Source organism: Alligator mississippiensis, chromosome 3, assembly GCF_030867095.1.
Source record: "Alligator mississippiensis isolate rAllMis1 chromosome 3, rAllMis1, whole genome shotgun sequence".
NCBI lineage: Eukaryota > Metazoa > Chordata > Crocodylia > Alligatoridae > Alligator > Alligator mississippiensis.
This window is the reverse complement of record NC_081826.1, coordinates 222,571,890-222,591,233: the sequence shown is the minus strand read 5'-3', so window position 1 is coordinate 222,591,233 and position 19,344 is coordinate 222,571,890.

Here is a 19,344-nt window from a genome sequence, read left to right as displayed (position 1 = left end):
TTAATTATGTGGAAAGCACCTTTCCCTTCCAAACCCACTGTCTTCTGCATTTTTGTTGCATTCCTTTCTATAAAAAGCTAGAGCTACTAAGCAAGAAGGACATAACTCCCCTTGCTGTTACCACAAATATTCCAAGAAAAATTCAGATGCATTGTGCATTTTTTAGGAGGTGGAAGGCATCAGATAAAAAAGAACCATGTCAAAAATGTCACAGTGAAGTGAGAAATCGCCTAACATAGTCTTAGCAGGATGATTCTGAATAGCAATTTAACTCTCCAAGCTACAGGTCAACAACAGCTTCTCACCAATGTTTGCCATTTGGATTACAAAACAAAAAGGTGCATTTTTTTTCTAGGATTACAATGTTCATGAAATGAAGCAGAGGGATAGTTTATTTAAAGTCTTTCATTTGTCTCTTCCTCAGTTGTTTTGTTTTGGTGGGTTTTTTTAATGCCTGGTATCCTGGTATGGAAGCAATTCCTTCGCCCTTGTAGACATGGGCTCCTTATCCACATTCCGTATTCTTTTTTTCCCCTTTTTTTTTCTGTTTTGAATTTTGCTTTTCTTGCTAGGTGATTGATAAGAATTTTAAACTAAATCAGCCAACAAAGAGAGATATAGGTAGGGACCTACTGAATTAATGGCAGAAGTAGGCTGAATGGCAGCTCTTTTAATCTTGCAGGTTCCCCTGTTCTCCCTCCTCCTCTGTTGCTGATCAGTTTAGGGGCCCCAGGGCCCTGCTGCTTGTTGCTGACCAGCTGGGAAGCAAAAAGGGCACTATATCTAAGACTGCAGTTTTTATCTCCTTGCTGATCAGGAGTGAGCAGCAGTGCCTCTCCACCAATTAGCAGGGGCGTGGGTGCACAGGGGAACCTGCAAAATTAAAGGAGCTGCTGCGCAGCCCACTTAAGCCATGAATTTGGTTGGTCCCTATGTATGGGTCAAAGCAGTTCTTGTAGTGGCACTCACAAGGCAAAAGTAATCCATCTTGAATCAATGTAATTTTGGTTTTGTTTTTAACATAGTTGTTTTAGTAGTAGTAGGTATCTGTCTGTCTCACGAAACAATAGAATTATACCAAATGAGACATCAGCTCGCTGAACATAATCCTCACTTGAAAATGAAGTGAAGCTGGAGTGACTGTGTATTGGATATCATTCTGAGCAGACACTATTTTCTGTCTGAAAATTATTGTTACAGATCCCCTCTGTACCACAGACTTAAGTGTTACTTACCATAAATGCTCCATGAGTGTAGAGACAGCAAAAAATTCTGTTACTCTTTACTTCCAGTTGATTATACAGATTAATATGGGTTTTTTTTCTGTGAGTACAGATATAAGGGTTATTCTTTGAAGTGAGGAGGCAAGATCCCTGTACAAAGTTGCTTTCCATCTCTTCCCTTCTTCTGTCCTTAATTGCCTCACTTCCCAAAATAGACTGTAGGTGAAATCCTGCCCTAATGTGAATGTTATTATTGACTTCAGTGATGCCAGTATTTCACCCTCACTATTTACTCACAGCATGACTCAACTTTTATTAGTAAAGGGAATTATGTCAGACACTGGTTGTGGACCTCTGGTGGTTTCCAAGGAGTTGGCTATTGAAATGTTGCTGGCCTTACCAAGGCTGGAGCTGCTGCAGATAAGCAGGCAAATGGCAATGTGGTTGCTTGGCCACTGCATGCTCCTGCTGTGCCACTCTCCCTCCCCTTCCCCACCCCCCTCCCTCCGCCAGTATCTGCAACTCCATGCTCATGATAGAAGCTGGACGTACATGCAGCATGAAGCTGCCAGGAGCAGGGGGGTTGGAGCATGGAGCATGCTTCTCGCTCTCCTGGTGGCTCCAAGTGAGTATAGCTTCCCCTCTCAGTGAGGATCTGCAGCTTTTAAAAGGGGGGTTGGTGCAGTTTGGGAGCATAGAGCCACCAGGAAGGGGAGAAGCATGTTCTGTGCTTTTGCCATGCCAAGCCCCCTTCCAGGAGCTGAAGCATCATACTCATTGAGGAGCCTGGATTCATATGAATCATGGAGCCACCAGGAAGGGGGCTGGAGCAGGGAATATGTTTCTCCCATTCCCAGTGACTTGATGCTTCTGTTGCAGTAAACCCCAACCCAGTGGCTACAGTCTCTGCTCTTAGGGGATTCCAGAGCATGGAGCTGCCAGAAGGGGGAAAAGCAACCTCCATGCTCCTGCCACCGTAACCTGCTTCCTGGTGGCCCATACTCTGACATCCCCTACTAGCATAGAGCTGCAGCTGCTGTATTGGCATGGTGGGAGAGCCGGGGAATTCCACTGCCCCCATGCCTACAACAGGTGGCTTGTGTCGTGCAGCTGGTCCCAAAGGCTTGCTCCTCTCCACCTCTGGGGTGTTGGGGCTGGGTCCCCCTCTGGTAGAGCAGACTTGGCAGTGGAATGCTGGGGAGCTATAGCCGTGTTTTGGGCCTGGGCCACTGGGCATACTGGTAGGGGAGGCTGCATGGGACCCTGGGCTCCCCTTGCCCCAATGAACAAGCCAGACAGCATTGGGGACGGCAGGATTTCCTACTGGATGTGCTGCCTGCCATGACAATTAGAGAAGCGAGGTAATAGCCCCAAGCAAGCCAATGGTGTCATGGTGTGATCTAACCCCCCTACACTCCTCCTAGAGCAGCTCCTAGCTATGGCCCTATTCACTCATCCTCTAGCTGCAAGTCAGGTCTGTGCAGGTCAGAGACTATATTAACCCTTAGGTGCAACTGCTCAGAGCATGTTCTAACTTTAATAGCACATAACATTCCATAATTTTAGCATGTGCAATGTCACATGTAACAACACCCAAAGTAATGCCAGCACAGCTATACTGGTAGAGACATGCCTTGGGTCTCTTTGAAAGCCACGTAGCTCTAAAGTCAGGTGTTGCAATACAGCCTTTAATAATCTGGACCTATAAGCTTCTAGAACTTTGGTAAGGGGAAGAGCTAAATTGTTCTCTTTCCCACACTCTTGCAAATGGAAAATCTGAAGGAAACTGCAAATGCAATCTTGTTGAAATTCTTGTTCCCAATCTTGGAATAGCCAGAACAGGAAATCATAGTGTTATGCATTTCACAGTAGGTGGAGTGAAATTTAGGCAATACTTTTTCACAGTGTCCTATGATAGCAACAACAAAATATTAACAATTATAAGAAGTATATACCTCTATACACATTTTTATAAAATTACATCATAGTAGTATATGAGCACCATCAAAATAATTCATGCTCCAAACTTCCCTACCAGCACGATTCTGTTTAATTCAGGTAAGTTATGCTAGTAGAAAATTTGAGCTCATGAATTCAGGTACAAAAGCTTTTCCATATGCGGAATTCCTTGTAAAATTGGGGCCTCAGTTTTTATCCTGAATTATTTTTTCAGACCTTTGAATAATATTAGGCTGATAGTGCTTAAACATGGAAGTCATTCTGTTAGGGTAGCGTGTCACATTTAGATTTAGTTGCACCTACTTGAGTGGTCAATTATAGTAGTATTTAAACTTTTTTCTTTTATATTCAGCCTTATTTAGCCATTGCTTAAGTTTTTTGTATAGCCTTGTGGAATCAGAAAAAAAATATATATGCCTTAAACTTTGATTATTTTAGTTATAAGATGACATAACCGCTTTGTGTAGAATTGCTGGCTCTGTACAGTAGAACAGATAAGGGCAAGTGTTTGTTCTTTGTAAGTCTTCTGCAACTGCTTCGCTCACCGCGGCCTTGAAGGTAGCAAAAAAGTATGTACAAAGTAGATTTCCAGGTGCAAGAAGGAGGTTTGTGAACTAACCTCGCCTCCCCCATAGTTCCCATCCTGATTACAGCAAAGAAATAATAAAGTAATATTATAGCCGCTTTTCATGCTAATTTCATTATATGATCACGTGAGTTGTAAGCGACTGTTAAAAAGTATATAAGCCTCCTGATTTTGCTCTTGCGGGGGGACCCCTTCCAAGTGCTTGGGAAATCCATGTCACTTTGGAACTCCCCCTACAGCTGTAGTTTCTTTTGAATAAAAGCTTCTGCTGACCTGACCCAAAAGTACTCTGCGTGTGTTTCCATGACAATTCCTGGTGCTGTGACTCGGATCCAGAACACAGGCTGAGGAAGGAGGACCGCAGGCTGCCCCCCCCCCGAACCCTGAGGCGCCAAACTTGAGAGGTAAGAGACCTAATTCAAAATCTCTATTGGGGTTTCGGAGGAGGACTGCCTGTAGACTCCCAACTTGGCCGTGGTAACTGGATCTGAACCTTGTTAAAACAGGTCAGTCTGAACCTTACTGCCGGCTAAAATTTTCTGTCTGGTAAAGGATCCCATTTTGTGTCTGGTAACGTACGTTTTATTTAGGGAGAAACTGTTTGAGGCACCTTCATCCAACAGCACATCGGGCTTGTAGTTAATTAACTAAGGCGGTGTGGGGTAGGAGGTCTGGCTGACTGAATAAATGTGCATGTGTGTATATTTAGAAATATGAGCCACTGACCAGGACTGAGACTACGGTTGGGCTCAGCCGCCCCAATTCTGCCTGACAGGGCAGTTTTGAAAGCAAGGGGGCCCAACTGGAACCTCGTGACCCAGTGGACAGGGCTTATTGAATGAATGTGTGTGTGTATTTAGAAATATGAGCCACTGACCAGGACTGAGACTACGGTTGGGTTCAGCCACCCCAATTCTGCCTGACAGGGCAGTTTTGAAAGCAAGGGGGCCCAACTGGAACCTCGTGACCCAGTGGACAGGGCGTCTGAGTGATTTTGTCTTTTCCAAACCCCTTGTCCCAGTAGCTTCTGCCGAAAGCAGGAGTGAAAGGATCCCTCTAGTGTTTCCCTCCCCATTTCCATTTTATGAGCCAGTGTCGGGTCAGAAGCCTTTTGTCTGGGCAGTGAAAAACTGCGGGGCAAGGCACTGAGCGGCCCGGACATCCTAAATAAGCCTCTCCTACGTTTCCCTGTGTGACTAAAAATGGGAACAAGTCAGTCTAAACAAGTTCCTGTCCCCTCTAAGGGGACTCCGGCGTACTTTATGTACACACACTATTCTCCCGAGACTTGCAAGTACCTGGATAAGTGGAACTGGTATACTAGGGATGATCCTGTGAAGCATTTTCCACAGGAAGGAACATTTGATCAGGATAAAATAGTGCACTTGAGAGGGGCGTTAGAGTCCCGTGGATCCAAAACACCACAAAACCAGTGGGACGCGTTCTTTTATTGGTATGATGAAATGTCCAAAAGGCGGACAGAATCTCAAACTAGGAGCCTAAAAGACTCTCAAGAAAAATTAAAACAGCAGTTAAAAGCTGTTCGGGAGAAATTGGCTGCTCCCCCAAATTACACGCTGGCCACCGCTCCGATGTATCCAGCATTGCCCGGGGTGCCCCCACCACCGGAGCCAGCAGAGGATATCCTTGACCTTTGTTCGAACCCTGCTCTCCTGGGACTCCCACATCAGCAACAACTGGTTCAACATCAGGCTGCAGCCCAGGCTAGTGACCCATTAGCTGAAGCTCCTTCAGTAAATCCATCCATGGAGCTTAATAGTCCGGACTCATCCACCATATCTGCCACTCAGTCATCACCAGTGTGGCAATTTACTCCTGGGTCACAACCCACCACAGGTGTATTTAGAAGAATGGGAATAGGCATGAAAAGATCTCCCATCAATCTGAGATCCCGAACTGCACAAGTTTACCCCCTAAGACAAATGCCAGGCATTGGCACCGATGGACAAAATATAGTAACTGTGCATGCACCCTGGACTCCAGGTGATCTCTACAATTTAACTCAAAAGTTCCCAAAAATCAGGGAAGACCCAGAAAAATTTCAGGAAGAATTGCAGACTGTTATAAATTGTTATAATCCAACATGGGCTGACATTAATCAGCTCATGCGATCCATTTTGCCCAAGGAAACTATGCTACGTCTGTACGCTGCCTGTACTTGGCCAGATCAAAACCCAGGGATTGGCCAAGACTTTATTGACAAGAGAAATGCTTTGGTTCAGGCAGTTCTCACAATTTGCCCAAAAAAGGCAGACTGGACCAAAATAAATACCTGTAAACAAAACAAGAATGAACACCCCAGTGACTATTTAGAATGCCTCAAACAGGCATTTGAACAATACTCAGGAATGGATAACCCAGTCGGAAATGCTAAACAAGCAATAGTGGCAGCATTCGTCCAGGGACTTAACCCTAAAATTGCTGAGAAAATTCAAACAGTCATTATTGGCTGGAAAACTAAAGATTTGACCGAAGTCCTTGCTGCGGCTAACCATTTTCATAACAAATTGGAACGGTCTAAAGACAATGCCGAGTTTAAGTTAATGGCCTTACAGATTTCTCAGTTGCAGGGTCCAGGTAGAGGAAGGGGACGAGGACGGGGAAGGGGAAGCCCAGGTAGATTCAGGGGAAGAGATAGATCCTTGAGCCCACAAAACCCAGGCTATGGGAACCAATGTCATTATTGCAAGCAAGAAGGACATTGGAAATCAGAATGCCCCAACCGCCCCGGCCAAGGACCCAGACCCCAGCCCCCACCTCCACTTCCTGTCAATTTTCCCAGTGTTGAATAGGACAGCCTGAGGGACAGTGACATCATTGCTCCTTTGCTTGCTACTGACCAATCTGGTCCGTTTGTTGAATGCCTTATTTCTAGTAAACCTGTCTCCTGTCTTGTCGACACCGGAGCATCCCGCTCCACGCTAAAGGCTGCTGAGTTTCCTTTTCTACCTTATTCTCCTGAAACTGTAAATGCTGTCGGTATAGGCGGACAACCTATCCCACATCCCGTCTCTAAACCTGTCTCCATCTCTATTGGCCCTTTGTCTGAAAATCATGCCTTTCTTCTTAGCCCCTGTGCACCTGTCAACCTTCTTGGTAAGAATTTGCTGTGTAAACTGGGATGTGTGATTTATTGTAGCCCAGATGGTGTTTACCTTGAGGTACCGGAACATAGGGAAACCGAGCTTGTGGCTTTGCTAACCCAGGAGTACTCTGATCCTGACACTTCCTACTTGCAAGAGGAACTGTTGGCACGAGTACCTCCACAGCTGTGGTCCACCCATGCGAATGAAGTGGGGCACATGCTGAGTGCTGAACCAGTGCGTATCATCCTGAACCCTGCCAAGCCACTTCCTCGTGTCCCACAGTACCCCATCTCAAAGGAAGCTGAGGAAGGGATCAAGCCTGTCGTTTCCTCACTCCTTGAGCAAGGGATTATTGTCCCAATACGCTCCCCTTGCAACACACCTATCCTACCTGTCAAAAAACCTGGTAAAGATACGTATCGCTTTGTGCAAGATCTTCGAGCTGTAAATGCCGCTGTTTTACCCGCTTTCCCTGTGGTCCCTAACCCTGCCACTATTCTTTCCTGTATCCCTTCAGATGCTACATATTTCACAGTAGTGGATCTTTGTTCTGCTTTTTTCTCTCTCCCCGTTCATAAGGATAGCCAGTATCTGTTTGCATTTACTTATCAGGGATTTCAATATACCTGGACAAGACACCCTCAGGGATATACAGAGTCCCCAACCCTGTTTTCCCAGATCCTAAAAAAAGATTTGGATCCTATCATGTTCAAAGGGGGGTCCACCCTTGTTCAGTACGTTGATGATCTATTGTTAGCCTAACCCACTTTAGAGGCCTGTAAGCAAGATACTTTGACACTCCTCATAGCTTTAGCTCAGAAAGGCCACAAGGCCTCAAAATCTAAATTGCAGCTCTGCAAGTCTAAGGTACATTATTTAGGGCATGATATCTCAGCAGGAGAACGACACCTTTCCCCTAGTAGAGTTGAAGCTATCCTCAACATTCCCAAACTTATGACTAGAAAACAGATGGGGGGATTCTTAGGTGCAACGGGTTATTGTAGACAGTGGATCCTGGGTTATGCTGCTTTTGCAAAACCCTTGCAAGCATTCACTCATGATACCACCCCGAAACCCCTCCCTTGGACTCCTGAAGCCGAACAAGCATTTGTGGCCCTTAAGCAAGCCCTCACTCTTGCTCCCGCTCTTGGACTTCCTAATTATAAGAAACCCTTTACCTTGTTTTGTCATAAATGGGAAGGAATCGCTTTAGGAGTACTCACTCAGCTGCATGGTGAAAAGCATCGCCCAATTGCATATTACAGCTCTGCCCTTGATCCCGTAGCTGCGGGACTTCCTCCTTGCCTCCGTTCAATTGCAGCTGCTGCCTTGTTGGTTGAAAAGGCAGATTCTCTAGTTTTGGAACACTCTTTAACCGTTGCAGTTCCACATGCTGTGATGGCCCTTCTGCTCAAGGGCAAAACTCAGCACATTTCCAATTCCCGTCTTACTAAATATGAGAAACTTCTACTGTCAGCTGCAAATGTAACCTTAAATCGCTGTTCAATTCTGAATCCTGCGTCACTTCTGCCTATTGCCTCTGATGGTGAGCCTCATGATTTCCTGTCTATCACAACTCAGTTGTTAACCCCTCGAACTGACCTCAAGGACATTCCTATCCCGAACTCTGACCTTGTTTTGTTTGTTGATGGTTCCTGTCTTAGAAATGATGCAGGCAAATTAGTTGCGGGATATGCTGTATGCACTCAGTATGCTGTTTTGGAAGCCTATTCTTTACCCCAAGCTCGTTCTGCTCAAGTTGCTTAACTCATTGCTTTAACACGCGCTTGCATTCTTGCAAAAAATCAAACCACAACCATTTATACTGACTCTAAGTATGCTTTTGGTGTTGTTCATGATTTTGGACAAATCTGGAAACAAAGAGGGTTCCTCACTTCATCAGGGACCCAAATCAGTCATGGTTGTTATGTAAAAGCGCTCTTAGAAGCTGTTCAATTGCCTCTTGCTATTGCTATTGTTAAATGTAAAGCTCATGAGAAACCCTTTGATGATGTCACACGAGGAAATGATCTGGCAGACCGTTCTGCCAGAAATGCGGCCCTTTCTGGCCCACAGGCTCCTAACTGTGTTCTTGTTTGTTTTTCAGCAGACCAGTCTCCTTTGGCTAGCCTTTCAAGTCTGGCCCTTCTTCAAAATCAGGCCCCAAAAAAGGAAATAAATGACTGGCTGCGTGCAGGATGTTCACTGCACCCCGACTCTCTCTGGTGCTCCCCGGACGGCCGCCTGGTGGCGCCTAGAGAGCTTTTGCCACATCTTGCTCGTTTAACCCACTCTGTGGCCCATACGAGCAAAGGGGGGATGATTGCTACAGTACAAAGAAACTGGTTTGCCCCAAATTTTCCTTCCATGGCACAACAGTACTATAGCTCCTGTCCCATCTGCTTAGCTCACAACATTGGACAACGGGTAAAAACGACACCCGCAGCCCATCCCCCTCCATGGGGACCATTTGTAAATCTGCAAATTGATTTTGTGCAGCTACCTAAGTGCTGTTCTTATGAGTACGTTCTTGTTATTATTGATGTGTTCTCTGGATGGGTGGAAGCCTACCCATGCGTACGTGCTGATTCCATCACTGTAGCAAAGAAATTGCTCAAAGAATTCATCCCTAGATTTGGATTGCCCCTCACAATAGATAGTGACCGCGGCACCCTTTTCACAGGACAGATAGTAAAAAACATCTGCCAAGCACTCAACATACAGCAACACCTACACTGTAGTTATCATCCACAATCAAGTGGTGCTGTAGAACATAAAAACTCTGATTTAAAAACACGCATTTCGAAGATTTGTGCTGAAACAGGCCTCAAATGGCCTGATGCACTGCCCATTGCTCTTATGCACATTAGAAACACTGTTAACAGAAAACATGGCCTAACCCCTTATGAAATACTCATGGCACGACCCATGAGGATGCCAGCTACACCACCTGTTGCCCCTCACCAAACAGACCTACAATTAACTGATGAAACTGTACTAAATTATTGCAAGGCATTAATGAAGTATGCCAGGTCTGTTCATTCACAGGTCCAAGAAGCCTTACCTCAACCACCAGATGTTCCCTGTCACAACCTCGAACCAGGGGATTGGATCTACGTAAAGGTCTATCAACGGAAAAACGCACTTCAACCCAGATGGAAAGGACCTTTCCAGGTACTTCTGACCACTAATTCTGCTGTTCGTTGCCAAGGTCACCAAACGTGGACTCACGCCTCGCACTGCAAGAAGGTATCACCTCCATTGGACCCCGAAGCAGCTGTATTCCAACCAAGGTTGGGATCTTTCCCTGAGGCCAAGGACAAAGACCCTCAGGACCTCACTCAGGCAAGTGAGGAGCATCAGGGTACAAGTGCTAATAACCTCTTCCCTGCACCCAACACCTCAGCCCAGCCGGATTCATCAGTTAAAGAACAAAGATATCATCTTCGGCCTCGAAGAAAGTAAATGCTCCCATTCGGAAGATCATCACCTCGATCAAGACCAAGAGCCGACATTATCAGTCCTTTAGGTAACTTGAGCCCAGAGGACGAAGAAAGACTTTGGCTGCCATCCTGGGTTTGGCTGGTAGTGTTCTTTTTCTTACTGGTGCTGGTTATGTTTGTTGTTAAGATTCTTTGTCCCTCCTGTATCTAAAAATGGCACTTATATCCTTATATATCACACTTGGGTATCTCAGTATCACCCAAGGGGGGTGGGAGAAAAATTTGTATTTGCAGATCTCCCGTACGGTGGCTCAAGCTGGAAATAAAAGTGACTGCTGGATATGCTCTCACAGCCCAGCACACCTACACCAAGGAATCCCAACGATCGGAGTACCAATATCCCTCCAGCAATGGGGAACAATAAACGGCGGCTTTGTTAGACTCTACTCGTTAGCTGCCCATCAGTCCGCTCCTAAAGAATGGAGGACCGCCCCTGCTAACTGGATAATCTCCCCAAGAGTAGAGGCGCCTTTCTGTTACAGATCCAACAACACCGAAGCTTATAATAAAGCCATACCTGTAGGACACTACCCTCATTGCCTAACTACTCTAGATTATAGCCCTAGTAGCACCAGTGGAATCCTGTTGGGTAACGTACCCTCTCTCAATTGTACAGGATTCATGGTCTACAACTTTTCTAAGGAACCTCATGTTGCTCTCATTGCAAACAGATCGGAATTTTACATTGACTCCAATTTTACTTCTTATAATATATCTCAGTCCAGCAGGATAGCAGCTGAACGTGGTCCGTCCTATACGATGCATATCAATCGAAAGTGCCGGATATGGCACAACAGCTGTCGAGATTTGAGTACCCTTTCTGCCCCAGGCCTTTACTGGCTCTGCGGAAACAGGGCTCATAAAATCTTGCCCTGGAATTGGGTGGGGGCATGCACTCTTGGACGTGTTATCCCTGGTTTCGAAATGCATAATGCAATATATCTGGAACAAGTAAAAAATTTCAACCATCACATGAAAAGGGCGGTTAACCCCTTAGCTACCAGAAACACAGGATTCCATCGATTTGTGAGAACCTTCATACCATGGCTTGGAGTAAGAGAATTGGAACTAGCCATAATTAACATTTCAGCCACAATGGAAGCTATGGGAAATGCCACTGCGGATGCAATTCAGGCTCTGCAAAAAGAGATCTCCCAGATCTCACAAGTAACTATACAACACCGCATAGCCCTAGATTACCTATTGGTATCCCAGGGAGGAGTATGTGCCTTAGTAAACTCCACCTGTTGTGTCTATGTCAATCAGGACATGCGAATCGAAACTGACATTCGCAAAATCCGAAATCAGTTAAGGGTCTTACATCAAGTGGCCTCAGAAAATACTGACTGGGGTCTAGAAGAAATGTGGTCTTGGCTAACCTCCTGGCTCCCAGATTTCGGGGCCCTTGGCAAAAAAAATCCTGTATGGAATATTGTTTGTCTTGATAGTTCTAATAATGTTCTGTGTCTTAGTGCAACTGATCCTCTGCTGTGTGAAAGCCAGCAGGAGAAGCTTTAGCAAGGCAAGAAAACCCACAGCAGAGTCTAGAATAATGGTGTTACAAAAGTGTGAGCAGATTAAAAAAAAACATGAAAGGCTGCATGATGAAATAGAGGGGCTCATGAAAATGGAAATTTAAGGCTAAAGTGAGACTAAATAGTCTCAAAGGGGGGGGCTGTGGAATCAGAAAAAAAATATATATGCCTTAAACTTTGATTATTTTAGTTATAAGATGACATAACCGCTTTGTGTAGAATTGCTGGCTCTGTACAGTAGAACAGATAAGGGCAAGTGTTTGTTCTTTGTAAGTCTTTTGCAACTGCTTCGCTCACCGCGGCCTTGAAGGTAGCAAAAAAGTATGTACAAAGTAGATTTCCAGGTGCAAGAAGGAGGTTTGTGAACTAACCTCGCCTCCCCCATAGTTCCCATCCTGATTACAGCAAAGAAATAATAAAGTAATATTATAGCCGCTTTTCATGCTAATTTCACTATATGATCACGTGAGTTGTAAGCGACTGTTAAAAAGTATATAAGCCTCCTGATTTTGCTCTTGGGGGGGGACCCCTTCCAAGTGCTTGGGAAATCCATGTCACTTTGGAACTCCCCCTACAGCTGTAGTTTCTTTTGAATAAAAGCTTCTGCTGACCTGACCCAAAAGTACTCTGCGTGTGTTTCCACAACAGCCTCATTATTACTTGAACTTTTCTTTTTTCATTTTGCTTGTGTCTGCATTATCTGCTACTCTTGAGCTTGCTTTCACAGGGAGCTTATGTTATCAACATAGGTATGTGAAATGTAGGCCTTGTTATTAGCACAAATTAACTGAACTTGGCACTAACTGACTAAATCGGAGGGATGACATGATTGGATATGTTAATGGAAGGTGATAAGAAGGAATCAATTGGACAGTGCCCAACTGAAGAGCCCTTGGAATTTCTGGAGTTGATGGACAGACCAAATTAGGAGTCCAGGGCATGCCCAAATTAAGACACTGGTAAAAGACTAAATTAAGATGTGTGCATGTGATGGGTTTGTTGAAACAAAGGAATATGCCGACAGGATAAAAACACAAACAATATGATGATCACAGGGACAGGATAAAAACACAAACAATATGATGACCACAGGGAAAACAGTCAACGGTACCTGGAAATGAAGAATCAGAGGAGGAAAGGGAGCATGGCCAAGGGGGTTGGGGGCGCAGGTGTTTTTTTCCTCGATCCTCCCAGTTTTGGGGTATGGACTGAGGAGGGAGAGGAGGATCAAAGTAACCAAAGACTACAGTGCTGGTATCATCATGAAGGCTTCAGCTTCTATGATCACAGTCTGCACTTTGGTGAGAGGGGCCATGGTCTGCTGGGAAGAGATGGCGTCCACCTCACTGTACTGGGAAGGAAGCTCTTCTCAGCCAGAATGGCTGACCTGCTCGACTGGGCTTTAAACTAAGCCTGCTGGGGGATGGGGAGACTATCACCACAGCAAGCCCACTGGGCAACTTTTGCAAATCCAGCAGGCTAAGGCACTCGAGGGAACCCACCCCAGCCCCAGAACAATATGTAGGGAGGACTAGGGCCTCCAATAGGACACTTATGTGCCTGTACACCAATTCCAGGAGCTTGGGGAATAAACAGGAGGAACTGGTCCTCCTGCTAACCAAGAATGACTATGATCTCATAGGGATAATGGAGACCTGGTAGGATTCCACCTATGACTGGGCCGCAGGTATAGACCTTGTACAGGAGAGATCATGTAGACAAAAGGGGCAGGGGAGTAGCTCTCTATATCAAGGAAAGCTACACGTCCCTGCAAACTGACATTGGTATCCAGGGTGGACGACTGGAGGCTCTCTGGGTTAAAATCCATGGTGAACATAGCACAGGGGACACAATGGTAGCAGTCTACTACAGACCTCCTAATCAGGATCAAGAGCTCGACCAGGAATTCTCCAAGGAACTGGCTGAGGCTGCACGCTTCCGGTGCATGGTTGTCATGGGAGACTTCAACTACCCAGACATCTCATGGGAAGAGCACTTGGCCAAATCCAAATAGTTGCAAAGCTTCCTCACGTGCATGATGAGCTCTATCTAACTCAAGGAGTGGACCGATAAGAGGCAAAGCGGTGCTCGACCTGGTACTGACAATGTGGGATGATCTAGCGACCTAATGATCGAAGGGAAGTTGGGAGACAGTGACCGTGAGCTGATCACATTCACTATCCACCATAAAGCTGGCAAGTCTGTCAGCAAAGCAGAAGTCCTCAACTTTAGGAAAGCTGACTTTGACAAGCTCAGGAGGCTTGTTGGCGAGGCCCTAAGAGACCATGACCAGAAGGGGAGGGGAGTTCAGGACGAGTGGTTGCTCCTCAAGGGAGCAATTCTGAAAGCACAAGCAATGTCTATCCCATCTCGGAGGAAAGGTAGCAAAACAGCACAGCAGCCCCCTTAGCTCTGCAGGAAACTTGTGGACCTCCTGCGTCTAAAAAGAAAGACCTATAAAGGATGGAAGACTGGAATCACCTCAAAGGAGAAGTATTCTGCACTGATCTGGACCTGTAGGGAGCGAACCAGGAAAGCCAAGGCTGTGACTGAACTCCAATTGGCTACACAAATTAAAGACAATAAAAAAGTTCTTTTTAGATATGTGGGGAGCCAGAGGAAAAGCAAGGGTAACGTTGGACCCCTGCTAAACCAAATGGGACAACTGACAGCCGACACCCAGGAAAAAGCCAATCTGCTTAATGGGTATTTTGCATCAGCTTTTCACCAGCCCCAAGGGATGGCCAGGATGAAAGAGAATTGTTCCCTTACATCAGTGTAGACCATGTGAAGGAACACCTTGAGAGGCTGGACACCTTCAAGTCAGCTGGCCCTGACGGGTTACACCCCAGTGTACTTAAGGAGCTGGCAGGCATCATAGCTCAGCCACTGGCACGGATCTTCGAGAACTTGTGGTGCTCAAGTGATGTGCCTGAAGATTGGAAAAACGAGAATGTGGTGCTTATCTTGAAGAAAGGGAGGAAAGTAGATCCAGGGAACTACAAGCCTATCAGCCTGACCTCTATCCCGGGGAAGATCTTGGAAAAAATTATCAAAGGGACCATTCTTGGCAAGCTGGCTCATGGCAACATCCTGAGGGATAGCCAGCATGGGTTTGTTGCGGGTAGGTCTTGCCTGACCAATCTCATTTCCTTCTATAACCAGGTGGCATATCACCTGGACAAGGGAGAAGAGATTAACATCATATATCTTGATTTAAAAAAAGCCTTTGATCTGGTGTCCCATGATCTCCTCATGGAAAAATTGGCCAACTGTGGCCTCAGCTACATCATAGTCCGATGGCTTGGGAATCGGCTGCGAGGTCAGAACCAGAGAGTGCTAATAGACTGAAATAAATCATTGTGCGCCATGACCAGTGGGGTCCCCCAAGGCTCCGTCCTTGGGCATATACTCTTTAACATCTTTATTAATGATGTAGACATTAGTATCAGAAGTGGACTGACCAAGTTCGCCAATGACACCAAATTTTGGGGTACAGCGTCCACACCTGAGGATCGGATGGTGATCCAGGCTGACCTAGACAGGCTCAAAAAATGCGTGGATGAAAACTTAATGGCATTCAACACCAAAAAATGCAAGGTACTCCACCTTGGGGGGGGGGGGGGAATGCAGCATGTTTATAGGCTTGGCAGTGCTACACTTGCTAGCACCAAGGCTGAAAGGGACTTGGCAGTCATGATTGACCACAAGATGAATATGAGCCATCAATGCAATGTTGCAGCTGGTTAAGCAAGCAAAACTCTGGCTTGCATCCATAGATGCTTCTCAAGCAAATCCCAGGATGTCATCCTCCCACTGTACTCGACCTTGGTGAGTACTGCATCCAATTCTGGGCTCCACAATTTAAAAAGGATGTGGAGAAGCTTGAGAGAGTCCAGAGGAGAGCCATGTGCATGATCAGAGGGCAGGAGAACAGGCCGTATGATAAGAGGCTGAGCCATAGGCAGACAAGGTTCCTTGGGTGAATTTGACATCTTTTATTAGACCAACCCAAATAGTTGGAGAAAAGTTATTAAGCAAGCTTTCGGGTTCAAAAACCCTTCGTCAGGCTAAGGAAGTTTCAGCAGTTGGTGTGTGCTCTTCCTGGATGGAAGCCATAGGACTCTTCAGCCTGGAAAAGCACAGGCTCAGGGGGGACCTGGTAGCTGCCTATAAGTATATAAAGGGTGTGCATCAGGACCTGGGAGAGTGCCTGTTCACCAGAGTGCCCCAAGAGATGGACAAGGTCAAACAATCACAAACTCCTCCAAGACCATTTCAGGCCGGACATAAGGAAGAACTTCTTTACTGTCCAAGCCCCAAAGGCCTGGAACAGATTGCCTCCAGAGGTGGTGTAAGCACCTACTCTGGACTCGTTTAAGAGACATTTGGATGTTTATCTTGCTGGGATCCTTTGACCCCAGCTGACTTCCTGCCCCTGGGGCAGGGGGCTGGACTTGATGATCTTCCAAGGTCCCTTCTAGCCCTAATGTCTATGAAATCTATGAAAGTTAAAGAAAAAGCATAAAAAGGAGGCAACAAGGAAGTTGGGTGTGTGTCATTGTCCAACAACAACTGGACTGAAAAAGAGCCATTACTCACAGACGACCACCCTCTACTTTCAGGAACCGATTGGCCAATTTTTCTGTGAAACAGAGTAACATCTGGGATTGGGTGAGACTATTAAACTAAGTGTTTTTCTGTCTCTATTACTACATTAAATGCATTAATAGTTTTTACATAAAGTTAGATTTTAGTTGCGTTGGATGGTGTTAGGCATATTCCATGTTCACACTGAGTTGATTATGCTTTCATGATCCTTTAGCACCATGAGTGTGTAACAGTGCTGTGCTGTGTATTTTAAAATGTTTTCCTGTATAACATGGAAACATCTTATTTTATAGTATTTGTGTAATTTATTAAATATGTTCCTTTTTTTAATTCTTCTATTCGTTTATGTAGTGGTACCTAGTTGATTGCCTTGGCAACTTGTTTGCCATTTAGCATAATTTAATTACTAAATCCTCTTATTATAATTGTTAGTTCAAATATTTTTACTATTCTCAGAAACATGTACATTTTGAATAATTTATAATCTGCTCTGTGAACTTGATTCTCCTGAAAGCCCCCCACAACCCTTCAAATACCTTAAAATCTACTTGTTTTCATCTGTTTTACCAATATATGTACACTGCATTCTACCTTATGGCCTCCTTCTACATTTACCTTCTTCCTCCCTCAGTGATCCCCACCTGTGCTCAGGGAGTGGATTCTTAAGAACGTTTTTAGACTGCTCCTTCAAGGCAGTCTATCTCCCAAAAGATGAGTTTGCTGCCTCCACAGTCTTCACTAAGAGCCTGTAAAAGGGAACCATAGCCGTCCTACAGAGAGATGAGAAAAAGCAGCAGGGTCTCCTTAGGGCTAGGACTAGCCTGAGGGAGGATGGCTGCCTGAAGAAAGGGAAGCACTGACAACTCTGCCAGAGGGGCAGACACCAGCAGCCAGAAGGAATGCCCAGTAGAGCAAGGAGGAGCAAGCTGCCTGCTGCAGGTAAGGGCAGGAACTTGAAGAAGCATGGCTGGCTTAGAGCTAAGTGCACCTTCTCCCTATCCCCCTTTTTCTTTTCTTTTCTTTTTGTGTGTAACATCTAGCTTGCAGCTAGCTGGCTGCAGAAAACAGCAGCACGAAAAAAAAGATGGGAGATTGGCAAAGCCAGAAAGAAATGGCCCCAGTGACAGAGCAGGATAGGGCTACTCTGAGACACAAGGGCCAGGGCAAGCCCTGCAGGAAGAGCTACTGCTCAGGAGAAGCCTCTGCTGTTAGAGCAAGTGAGAGCCCAAGGGGTGCAGAAGACTGAACTTTTCTTTTGTGTTGACTCGGGAAGGACCCTGAGAGAGGCAAAGTGAATGCATGCAGAGTACAGAGAACTGTTTAAACCTCAGAGGGGCACTAAGGATCATCTAGATGGGCCTAGGAGGAGACCAGTGAAGTGGGGGCATGTGGTGGGCTGTGGTGACTTATGTTTACCCAACAAGGGTCTGTTTTTCTTTTTTTTCCCTCTGCTCAGGTGATACTAATACCTGGTGAATGGGGGTGCCAGGAGGGGAGGTACAGAGGACCCAGAACTCAGCACCCCATGAACTCTTCCACTCTATTTTTTTTCCCCCTATTTTTGTGAGAGTTTCAGAGAGGGAGGGAGGTGGCAGCCTCTGCCACGCACAGAAGCCTGGGAGGGGGTTGAAGCCTAGAGGGGCCAGAGGCCCTGACTAAAGTCTGGAGGGCTGGAACCCAGTAGGGTTGAAGCCCCAACCCAAGATAGAGGGAATGAGGGAGAGAGAAAAAGGCAGATCCCCACACTACTGAGTCCAGACAGTAGCAGGAGTAGGCAGACTGGTGCCTCAGCCACCAGTGAGCTCCATGACCACCCTTGGAGGTGTACCCTGCCATAGGGCCCAATTCTATTTGAAGTCAGTGGATGTTTGGCTTTTGTCTTAAATTAAAGGACTCATTAGGGTGCTCTGATTTCTGCCAGAGAACTGGCTCTGCACATAGCCTAACCAAGTTTTCGGGAATATTAAAATGGTTTAAATCTATCCTTGTACTTCCTCCTAAAATTCTCTGTGTGCTCTTTCACCATGGGTGAGGGTATAGATGATGTTATTCTGAAAACGTTTATTGGAACAGATTTTGTTGTAACTTTTTGGTTTAGATGGGTTCTTGTTATAGTATTGTTGCATGCCTCAGTTTCCCTGACTAGCTTGTACACAGGGAAGAAGGGGTTAACTGTCAGGAGGGCTCCTGTGAGAACCTGCAGGAGTGCTCTATTACTGGAGAATAGACCACCAAGAGATCAGTTGGCCAACTTGCATATGAAGACCTGCCTCTGGTGGTAGGAAGAGATTTGAAAGCAGAGACCCTAAAAAATAGTGATGCCCAAGTAGAAGGGGGGGAGAGAAAAAGAAAGAGGTCTGAGGAGGAGGAAGGCTTGAGAGGCTTGGAAGAGAGAACAGCTGGGCTGGTTTTGCCTGTTGACTGGGGAGTTAGCCTAGCCACTGTGACTCAGGGGCTCTATTGCAGTTGACCAATAAAGATTGTTCTTGTTTAACAAGAGCTTTTTTTTTTGACTGTATGTGACTTTGTGAGCTCCTTCCCCTTAAAGAGGGGAAGATGCTCTCCAGAAGCTGAATCAAAAGGTTGATCTCTGGGGGGGGGGGGGGGGGTGTCCAGACAAGTGGGAACATGCATTTTGAGGTGCCTCAAAGGCTTATGAGGCACTGCAAAATGCATACCGCTCACGTCAAAAGGTTCTCTACACTACATATTTTCAGCACAGAGCCAAAATTAGATACCAAGAAATCACGATAGCTAAAAAAATGTACCAAAAGAAGGTGGGACAGTGCACATGGCTGCAGTGTGCACTGCCCAAAACCA